General features: G+C 35.7%; 1 non-coding gene across 1 annotated transcript; it reads left to right on the top strand.

Moving 5' to 3' along the window:
- The first annotated feature begins 461 nt into the window (after positions 1 to 461).
- LOC112788611 (small nucleolar RNA R71) lies at positions 462 to 569 on the top strand. Its single transcript, XR_003195970.1, has one exon. It is a non-coding gene; the product is annotated as a small nucleolar RNA R71 (small nucleolar RNA).
- The last annotated feature ends 8,777 nt before the right edge of the window (positions 570 to 9,346 follow it).

Consider the following 9,346-nt stretch of genomic DNA (forward strand, 5'->3'; position numbering starts at 1 on the left):
TCTGTTGATCCTTCCATGAGAGATTCGGATGATTTCTCCATGAAGGATTATAGGTGTTTCCATAGGGTTCTCCCATGTAATTCACCTCTTCCATTGCTGGGTTCTCAGGATCATAAGCTTCTTCTTCAGAGGAAGCTTCCTTAGTACTGCCTGTTGCTGCTTGCATTCCAGATAGACTCTGAGAAATCATATTAACTTGTTGGGTCAATATTTTATTCCTGAGCCAATATGGCGTTCAGAGTATCAATCTCAAGAACTCCTTTCTTCTGAGTTGTCCCATTATTCACAGCATTCCTTTCAGAGGTGTACATGAATTAGTTATTTGCAACCATTTCAATGAGTTCTTGAGCTTCTACAGACGTCTTCTTCAGATGAAGAGATCCTCCAGCAGAGCTATCTAATGACATCTTGGATAGTTCAGACAGACCATCATAGAAGATTCCTATGATGCTCCATTCTGAAAGCATGTCAGAAGGGCACCTTCTGATCAATTGCTTGTATCTCTCCCAAGCTTCATAGAGGGATTCACCATCCTTCTGTCTAAAGGTTTGGATTTCCACTCTAAGCTTACTCAATTTTTGAGGCGGAAAGAACTTTGCCAAGAAGGCATTGACTTGTTTTTCCCAAGAGTTCAGGCTTTCCTTAGGTTGTGAATTCAACCATGTTCTAGCTTTGTCTCTTACAGCAAAAGGAAAAAGCATAAGTCTGTAGACTTCAGGGTCAACCCCATTGGTCTTGACAGTGTCGCAGATTTGCAAGAATTCAGCTAAGAACTGATGAGGATCTTCCAATGGAAGTCTATGAAACTTGCAATTCTGTTGCATTAGAGAAACTAATTGAGGCTTAAGCTCAAAGTTGTTTGCTCCAATGGCAGGGATAGAGATGCTTCTCCCATAGAAATCAGGAGTAGGTGCAGTAAAGTCACCAAGCACCTTCCTTGCATTATTGGCATTATTGTTGTTTTCGGCTGCCATGGTTTCTTCTTCTTTGAAGAGTTCTGTTAGGCCCTCTAAAGAGAATTGTTCTTTAGCTTCTCTTAGCTTTCTCTTCAAGGTCATTTCAGGTTCAGGATCAGCTTGAACAAGTATGCCTTTATCTTTGTTCCTGCTCATATGAAAGAGAAGAGAACAAGAAAGTAGGGAATCCTCTATGTCACAGTATAGAAATTCCTTGAGGTGTTAGAGGAAAAGAAGAATAGAAGGAGGATATGGAGAAGAGGGAATTCGAACTTATCAAGAGGGACAGAGTTTGAATTGCACCTTGATGAGGAGTCTTAGTCCTTTAAATAGAAGGATGTGAAAAGAGGGAAAGAATTTTCGAAAACAATTTAAAAAGATTTTGAAATAATTAAAAAGAAATTTGAAAATTTGATTGAGATTTTCGAAAACTAAGATTGGGAAAGAAATAAAGTGATTTTTGAAAAAGATTTTGAAATTAGAAAAAGATATTATTGAAAAAATTAATTTTAAAAAAGATGTGACTGAAAAGATATGTTTGAAAAGATATGATTGAGAATCAATTTTAGAAAAAGAAAATTTTTAAAATTGAAGTTGATTACTTGACTATCAAGAAATTAAAAGATATGATTTTAAAATTTAAAGTTTGATCCTTTCTTAATAAGCAAGTAACAACTTGAAAATTTTGAAGTAAATCTTTAATTAAAGCAAGGATTTTTGAAAATAGCAAAAATAAATATAAAATGGAAAGAAACTGATTTTGAAAGAGATATGATTGAAAAGAATGATTTGAAAAAGATTTGATTTTGAAAAATTATGAAAACTTGAAAAAAATGTGAATTAAAAACAAAATCTTCCCTCCAGTGTCATCCTGGCGTTAAACGCCCAGAATGGTGCCCATTCTGGCGTTTAACGCTCAAATCTCTACCTTTTTGGGCGTTAAACGCCCAGCCAGGTGCCCTGGCTGGCGTTTAAACGCCAGTTTCCTTCTTCACTGGGCGTTTTGAACGCCCAGCTTTTTCTGTTTGATTCTTCTGCTGAATGTTCTGAATCTTCAATTCTCTGTATTATTGACTTGAAAAGACACAATTTTGAAAATATTTTTGAATTTTTTAATGATGAGAAACAATAAGAATGCAACTAAGATAAAATAAACAATGCATGCAGGATACCAAACTTAAAAATTAGACAATAGACTCAAACAAGAAACATAAAATATTTTTGATTTTTATGGTTTTATAAATTTTTTTTGTGATTTTCAAAAATTATATGGAAAAGAAAATAAAGAGAATCAAAACTTTTAATGAGAATTCCAGGAATCATGCAATGTTAGTTTAAAGCTTCAGTCTAAAAAGATTAGACATGTTTGGCCAAGCTTCAGTAGGACATTACATTCAATAGCTAAATTGATGGGAATCAATCAGCTTTTGTGATGGTAAGAACATCATCTTGAAACTCTAGAATTCATTCTTAAAAATTCTGAAGAGTACCTAATCTAAGCAACAAGATGAACCGTCAGTTGTCCAAACTCGAACAATCCCCGGCAACGGCGCCAAAAACTTGGTATGTGAAATTGTAATCATCAACAATAGCGCCAAAGACTTGGTGCTCTCAAACGTGAATCACACTTTGTCACAATTCCGCATAACTAACCAGCAAGTGCACTGGGTCGTCCAAGTAATAAACCTTACGTGAGTAAGGGTCGATCTCACGGAGATTGTCGGCTTGAAGCAAGCTATGGTCATCTTGTAAATCTCAGTCAGGCAGATTCAAATGGTGATGGAGGATTGATAATTAAAAGAGGAATAAAACATAAAATAAAGATAGAGATACTTATGTAATTCATTGGTGATTTCAGATAAGCGTATGAAGATGCTTTGTTCCCCTTGAACCTCTGCTTTCCCATTGCCTTCTTCCAATCATTCATACTCCTTTCCATGGCAAGCTTTATGTTGGGCATCACCGTTGTCAATGGCTACATCCCGTCCTCTCAGTGAAAATGGTCCTGATGCTCTGTCACAAAATCGGCTAATCAGCTGTCGGTTCTCGATCATGTCGGAATAGGATCCATTGATCCTTTTGCGTCTGTCACACGCCCCACAATCGCGAGTTTGAAGCTCGTCACAGTCATCCCTTCCCAGATCTTACTCGGAATACCACAAACAAGGTTTAGACTTTCCGGATCTTAGGAATGGCTGCCATTAATTCTAGCCTATACCACGAAGGTTTCAATTTTAGATTAGAAACCCAAGAGATATGCACTCAATCGAAGGTAGAATGGAAGTGGTTGTCAGTCACGCATTCATAGGTGAGAATGATGATGAGTGTCACGGATCATCACATTCATCAAGTTGAAGAACAAGTGATATCTTGGAGAAGAAGTAGGCGTGAATTGAATAGAAAAACAGTAGTAATTGCATTAATTCATGAAGAACAGCAGAGCTCCACACCTTAATCTATGGTGTGTAGAAACTCCACCGTTGAAAATACATAATAACAAGGTTCAGGCATGGCTGTGAGGCCAGCCCCCCAAAACGTGATGAAGTGTGCAAAAGAGATATTCATTGTCTCAAATACAATAGCAAAAGGTCCTATTTATAGAGAACTAATAGCCTAGGGTTACAGAAATAGATAATTAATGCAGAAATCTTCTTCCGGGCCCACTTGGTGTGTGCTTGGGCTGAGCATTGAAGCTTTCATGTGTAGAGACTTTTCTTGGAGTTAAACGCCAGCTTTTGTGCCAGTTTGGGCGTTTAACTCCAACTTTTGTGCCAGTTCCAAAGTTAAACGTCAGAATTCTTGAGCTGTCTTAGAATGCCTGTTTGGGCCATCAAATCTCAGGCAAAGTATAGACTATTATATATTGCTGGAAAGCCCAGCATGTCTACTTTCCAACGCAATTAAGAGCACGCCAATTGGGCTTTTGTAGCTCCAGAAAATCCACTTTGAGTGCAGGGAGGTCAGAATCCAACAGCATCTGCAGTCCTTTTTTAGCCTCTTAATCAGATTTTTGCTCAGGTCCCTCAATTTCAGCCAGAAAATACCTGAAATCACAGAAAAATACACAAACTCATAGTAAAGTCTAGAAATATGATTTTTAAATAAAAACTAATAAAAACATAATAAAAACTAACTAAAATGTACTAAAAACATACTAAAAACAATGCCAAAAAGCGTATAAATTATCCGCTCATCACAACACCAAACTTAAATTGTTGCTTGTCCCCAAGCAACTGAAAATCAAATAGGATAAAAAGAAGAGAATATACAATGAATTCCAAAAATATCTATGAAGATCAGTATTAATTAGATGAGCGGGGCTTTTAGCTTTTTGCTTCTGAACAGTTTTGGCATCTCACTTTATCCCTTGAAGTTCAGAATGATTGCCATCTATAGGAACTCAGAATCCAGATAGTGTTACTGACTCTCCTAGTTAAGTATGTTGATTCTTAAACACAGCTACTTTATGAGTCTTGGCCGTGGCCCTAAGCACTTTGTTTTCCAGTATTACCACCGGATACATAAATGCTACAGACATATAACTGGGTGAATCTTTTCAGATTGTGACTCAACTTTGCTAGAGTCCCCAATTAGAGGTGTCCAGGGTTCTTAAGCACACTCTTCTTTTTGCTTTGGACCTCGACTTTAACCGCTCAGTCTCAAGTTTTCACTTGACACCTTCACGCCACAAGCACATGGTTAGGGACAGCTTGGTTTAGCCGCTTAGGCCAGGATTTTATTCCTGTGGGCCCTCCTATCCACTGATGCTCAAAGCCTTGGATCCTTTTTTATCATCCTTGCCTTTTGGTTTAAAGGGGTATTGGCTTTTTCTGCTTGCTTTTTTTTTTTTTGCAAGCTTTTCACTGCTTTTTCTTGCTTCAAGAATCAATTTTATGATTTTTCAGATCATCAGATAACATTTCTCCTTTTCCTTTCATTCTTTCAAGAGCCAACAATTTTAACATTCATAAACAATCAAATTCAAAAATATGCACTGTTCAAGCATTCATTCAGAAAGACAATAGTATCGTCGCCATATCAAGATAATTAAACTGTTTTAAAATTTGAAATTCATGCACTTCTTTTTCTTTTTCAGTTGAAAACATTTTTCATTTAAGAAAGGTGATGGATTCATTTTCATAGCTTTAAGGCATAGACACTTAGACACTGATGATCATGTAATAAAGACACAAACATAAACATAAAGCACAATTTTTGAAAAAATAGAAAAATAAAGAACAAGGAAATTAAAACTCAACTCCACCTGAATTGTTAATTTAACCTTGGTCTTATGGAATCATAAATAGGAATACATTACATTGCTCTTTCTTCTAAAATTCAAGCAAAAACAAAAAGGAATGGTTTTAGTAGTTTAGTACCTGTTTCAGCATTCGAACAGTGTATATTGATTCAAAACTCATGTTATTCTGTTGCATTGTTCTCTAAGGAATCCAGTGAACCTTAAGGCTCCCAACCCCACAACCTCCACACCCACTTTTTGCATCACTTTGCCATTTAAAACCGTAAAACAAACATTTCAGATTAACATGTTACTGTGATGAAGGTCACTGTCGAGAAGGACTTGGAGAACTCCCCTGACTGCGACGCACGAAGACTTGAGGAGACAAACCCCTGACTGTGACATATGGCGACAAACAACGGTGACAACACGACGGCCGCCGAACTGGAGGAAGAAGCGGTGCGCCTGCGACTGGTGACTGCGAACAGATCGAAGACTTGGAGAACTCCCCTGACTGTGACGCACGAAGACTCGAGGAGACAAGCCCCTGACTACGATGGATGGTGGCAAACACGGCTCCTCCTTGCGGCGGTGGTGGCGGCTAGGGTTTTTCCCGGGTTGAGGCAGGGCGTGTTCTGTTCGAAGGAATAAGGAAGGAGATGGAGGAGTGCGTTTTGTTTCTCCCCTTAAGCTCGAAACTGCGTCGTTTTATCCAAACCGGTCAGTTCCGGTTCCGATTCGATCGGCCAATTTTCTTCCGGTTCAACGATTCACATCTGATTTTATAATTTCTAATTTTAGACATCAGACCAAACTATTTATATCTCCAATTCGCGGTTGAACCGGTCAGACCGATCAGTCCGGTCCAGTTTTTAGAACATTGCATTTATTAAACTGAAGACAATAGGCGACCTTAACAGTTGTATTTTTTTTTCTCTGTTTTTTCCCCTTAAATTGTTATTCGTTAAGTAGTTGTATTATTAACTGTCAAAAATCCTCGAAAAACGATGATTTATATTTAATATAGAGTAATATTTCTATATTTTTATAACAACTAATATTTCATGACATTTTAATATTTCATGACATTTAGTTATCCTAAAACCAAGTACTATAATATTACTATAATCTTCAATTTTATTTTATATTATAATATTATTTTATTCTTCCTACTTATAATTTTATATTATAATATTATTTTAAATCCTCAATTTTGACTCACCAACTTGGATTTTCAAGGTTTTTTTTTAATTTTTTAACTATAAAACCTACCCTCTGATTTGCTACATACTTAGACAAAAAAAAATTTCGCACACAAATTATCTAGGATCCGATTTATTCATCAACTAAGTTTGAGCATAAATCAAAGGCTACATTTTCTTGCCCTCACAATACCTACCTTTCGATTTGTGTATTATTATTTAAAAAAAAAATTTAACTCCATATCAATACGATACACTCCAACAACCCATAACGATGCATAACACATAATGAAAATCTATTACAAAAAAAATGAGTCATTCATTCAATTCCCATCATCAACCTAATAAAATATTAAAACTTAAATATTAGACTTAACTACCTAAATATCAAAGAAAGAATGAGAAAAAAATTTAAAGTGTATAATATTACTTTTATGTTAAAATTATCATCTTCAAAACAAGCTATCATCCAACTCGCAACCCACACACCCATATGATTCAAACATATCGAGCAAAATATAATAGAGGATACTATATAATTGCATAAATTTTATACCAATAACTGCTAATCAAATTATCTTACAATTCAGCTTTGAGGGTGGGAAGCCCTTCTAGTTCTTCAAATTCAAATTGTGAAGAATTAGATTTTGGAGTGATCTCAAAGTTATAGAATGAACGATTTTTCAATACCTCGTCTAAAAAAATAGTCTGTTTATGTGTATGCTAGTGTTTGCTTTGTTATTCATATATCTAAATAAATAACCAAAAAACCGTAAATATATTTACTAATTTTAAGGTTGTTCTCTTTCGCTTGAACTGTTTCTAATGAAAAATAAATTTAGCAAAATAATTTATCTTTTAACATGACCGATTACTACTAGGTACCGGTGTAGATGAAATTAACGAACATACATCTTGATTAATTTTAGGTAAATTATGTTCTTGCAAACTATTCAGGAAAAGGCATTACAGCAAGCTATATATATATATATATATATATATTGCTCTGTATTTTCCTTTTTTGTTGTCTTTCTTTCACAAGTTTTCTTCTAAATTCCTCTTCATTGATTGCAATGATAAATACAACTATCATTTTTTCTATTTGTTCTTTGTGCTTCGTATCAAATTCTTTATCTGAAAACATGGATGAGCAATCTTACCTATCCCCATGATCATGGAGTACACGTCAAAGAAGTAGAAGATCCCCCCTTCTGAGAGCTTGCACAATGTCATTGTACTATCCAACAGTAGAAGAATTACTGATGTTTATATATACTTATATTATGCTTTAGGAAAGTAATCGGAGCTTCATCATCACCCTTTTTGCACAACTTGGCAAAACTGGTCGCAGAATTTATAATTCACAAACTTATCGGCAAGTGCACCGGATCGTACTAAGTAATACCTCAGGTGAGTGAGGGTCGATCCCACGAGAATTGATGAACCAAACAACAACAATTGAATGATTCACTTAGTCAGACAAACAAAAAATGTTGTTTGGGGATTAAAAATCATCAAACAGTAATTCAGGGGCTCAGAAAGCGAACAGTAGATTTGGTGTGAGAAATATGGGAGAGAATAGTTAAGGTTTCAGAGATGTTTATTTTTTTTTTTTGGATTTATATTTCTTACTAACTACTTTAATCATGCAAGATTCAATTCATGGCAAACTGTAATTGACTAAACCCTAATTCCTTAGTGGTTTAGTCTCCTTTAACCTAATTAACCGCCAATTCCTTGGTCACTTAATATAGATTAGAGGGTGGTGCGCGAATTAGGATTTTGCACAGCTTAACTGGCAAGTGCACCCGGTCATCCAAGTAATACCTCAGGTGAGTGAGGGTCGATCCCACGAGGATTGTCGGACTGAGCAACAATGGTTATCCAATTGGACTTAGTTAGGTAAATCAAAAAGAGATTTTGATGGTTGAAATTTGCATAAACAATAAACAAGAGAATAAAGAAAGAAAATAAGGGTTTGGTGTAAAAACAATGCAAGAAAATAGTTAAGGCTTCGGAGATGTTTATCTTTCCGGATTAAAAGTTCTTACCAACTATTTTAACAATATATGATTCATTCCATGTCATACTGTAAATGTCTAAACCCTAATCTCTTAGTGATTTAGCCTCCTCTAACCTTCATCAACTGCCACTTGATTTGTGAGCATCTTATACCCTTTTCCCTAGCATTTTCTAGTTATTTTTAGTTAGATTTTATTTAGTTTTACTTGATTTTAGTGCAAAAATCCCTTCTAGACACTACTTTGAGTTGTTTTGGTATTTTATGATTTCAGGTGAAATTCGGAGCAATTTGGTGGAGTTTAGAGCAAAAAGAAAGAATGCTGCTAGCACCCTCCCTGGGCGCTAAACGCCCAAGCTGGCATTTAGCGCCAGCAAGGGACCTCAACTTGCACGAGTTGTACTCCGCTTGGAGTATTTGACGCTGAAACTGGTGTTTCATGCCAGCAGCAGTCCGAATTCACACTAAGTGGGCCTCTCGAATGGATTTAGCACTTATTAGTTTTATTTTATTTTCTTTTGGTAATTTTTTAAATACAAACAATATCTTTTAAACTTAGAATTTATTATTTTATTTTATTTCCATTTCAAATTAGGTTAGTATTTAAAGGAAAAGATCACCTAGGTCTAGGATCTTCTTCCTTCTGCACGTTTTCAGAACCCTAGTTTCTCTGTAAGTCATGAGCAACTAAACCTCCTGGTTAAGGTTACGCGCTCTGTTTATTTCCATGGATTAGAACTATTACTCTTCTATGTTAATTTATGTTTGATTCAATTCTAAGGATTGTTTTTGTTCTTAATCTTATGAACTGGGTGGAACAAGAGTATGACCCTTTTCCACATGAGTTCTTGTGATTCTCGAGAGAGTTATCTCGCTTGAACTACAGCTTGAAAATAAATTCCTTTTAAATATCCAATTGCATGAACTA

The sequence above is a fragment of the Arachis hypogaea genome, chromosome 20 (assembly GCF_003086295.3).
Source record: "Arachis hypogaea cultivar Tifrunner chromosome 20, arahy.Tifrunner.gnm2.J5K5, whole genome shotgun sequence".
In the NCBI taxonomy this organism is placed as follows: domain Eukaryota; kingdom Viridiplantae; phylum Streptophyta; class Magnoliopsida; order Fabales; family Fabaceae; genus Arachis; species Arachis hypogaea.